This window comes from Gossypium raimondii, chromosome 11 (genome assembly GCF_025698545.1).
Source record: "Gossypium raimondii isolate GPD5lz chromosome 11, ASM2569854v1, whole genome shotgun sequence".
Lineage (NCBI taxonomy): Eukaryota > Viridiplantae > Streptophyta > Magnoliopsida > Malvales > Malvaceae > Gossypium > Gossypium raimondii.
In genome coordinates, this window is record NC_068575.1 from 19493777 (window position 1) to 19495824 (window position 2048).

The following is a 2048-nucleotide window of genomic DNA, read 5'->3' on the forward strand; positions in this document are numbered from 1 at the left end:
AGTTAATTGCCTACTGAAGATCCACAGTTGCACTTAAGATTCTTTTTGGAAGTCTGTGATTCATTCAGGCAACAGGGTGTTCTTGAAGATGCCCTGAGGCTGAAGTTATTCCCTTATTCATTATGGGATTGTGCCAAAACATGGTTAAATGCATTGCCGTCAAGTACGGTGGCATCCTAGAATGAACTTCTTCAAAGGTTTCTGCTAAGATATAATCTTCCAAATATGAATGCCAAATTGAGGAAAGATATTATGTCCTTTCGACAATTTGAGGATGGACATTATATGAAGCATAGGAGTGATTCAAGGAGTTAATTAAAAAATGCCTAATGCATGGTTTTCAACATTGGATGCAAATGGTAATGTTTTACAATGGATTAAATGCACATAAAAATGATGGTGGTTGACGCATTTGCCAATGGGACTTTGCTTGATAAATCATATAATAAGGCATATGAAATTCTAGAGAGGATAGCAAATAACGATTATCAATACCACACTATAAGAGTAGCAACTGATAGAAGAGTTGTTGGAGCAATGGAACTTGATGCAACTACTTCCCTAACAGCTCAGATATTATCTTTAACGAATATGATTAAAATACTTAAAAGACCATTTGTAGTGCAGGAAATGAAATCAGCTGAGTTAGCATGTGTTTATTGTGGAGAGGATCATGTTTTTGATGAATGTCCATCAAATCCAGCCTCATTTTATTATATGGGGAATTTTAATCGCAACAAAAAAGACCCATATTCCAACACATATAATCTGGGGTGGAAGCAACATCTCGATTTAAGAGCTTTAAAGAATCAATTGGGGTGAATTGCTAAAGCATTAAGCTCAAGACTATAAGGAGCACTGCTGAGTGATACTAAAAATTCACGATCTCAAGGGAAGGAACAATGCAAAGCCATTATACTCAGAAGTGGTATGCAACTACCAGGAGTTGTTATTGGCACCACTATTGAAGAAAGTAGTTCAGATTTCACAAATATGAAGAATTCAGAACCAGTAGTGGAGCAGGCGATAAAAGAAGAAAGTAACTAGAAAAAAGTTGAAGCAGATTCATCTTGTATTTCCAATAAAAATGCCATGGCAAAACAACGTCAACAATTGGAAGAAAGGCCACTGCCACCGCCACCTTTTCCCTAGTGTTTTTAAAAATCTAAGTAAGATTTTCAATTCAAGAAATTATTGGATGTCTTGAAGCAATTACATATCAATATACCGTTGGTGGAAGCATTGGAACAAATGCTTAACTATGTGAAATTAATAAATTATATCTTATCAAAATAGAGAAGGTTAGGGGAGTTCGAGACTATTGTTCTCACTGAAGGGTGCACAGCAATGCTGAAAAACAAATTGCCACCAAAATTGAAGGATCCAGGGACTTTTATTATACCTTGCTCTATTGGAAACCAGTATGTAGGCAAAGCATTATGCGACTTAGGTGCAAGTATAAACCTAATTCCTATGTCTATTTTAGGAAGCTGGGAATAGGGAAGGTGAGACCTACAACTGTCACATCGCAATTAGTTGATCGTTCATATGCACATCCAGAAGGTAAAATAGAAAACGTGTTGGTAAGAGTTGGAAAGTTTATTTTTCCAGCAAATTTTATTATTCTGGAATGTGAAGCTAATAAAGAGGTTCCAATCATACTTGGGGGACCTTTTCAAGCAATTGAGAGAACATTAATTGATGTACAAAATGATGAATTAATTATGAGATTTAATGATCAACAGATAACCTTTAATGTTTTCGATGGCATGAAGTGTGCAGATACAGATGAAGAATGTCACACTGTTGAGATTGTTGACACAACAGTTCAGGAAGAATTTGCAAAATTTTATCACAATAATTTTAATGATGATGTAGACTCATTTGAGTTAATTAGAGCAGAAATGATTGAAGACCTAGGTGAATTGATGGAAGCTAAGGAAATTAAGAATGGATCAAAGAGAGGTTTCAAATCATTAAATTTATTGGACCATTCTTTTAAACCTCCTCTGCCCTCCCTAGAAGATCCTCCTACGTTGGAATTGAAG

At 35.5% G+C, this 2048-nt stretch overlaps 1 non-coding gene across 1 annotated transcript; it reads right to left on the reverse strand.

Annotated features, from left to right (window-relative positions):
• Window positions 1–234: 234 nt before the first annotated feature.
• Window positions 235–340, reverse strand: LOC128035123 (small nucleolar RNA R71). The gene has a single exon (XR_008191525.1). It is a non-coding gene; the product is annotated as a small nucleolar RNA R71 (small nucleolar RNA).
• Between the last annotated feature and the right edge of the window lie 1708 nt (window positions 341–2048).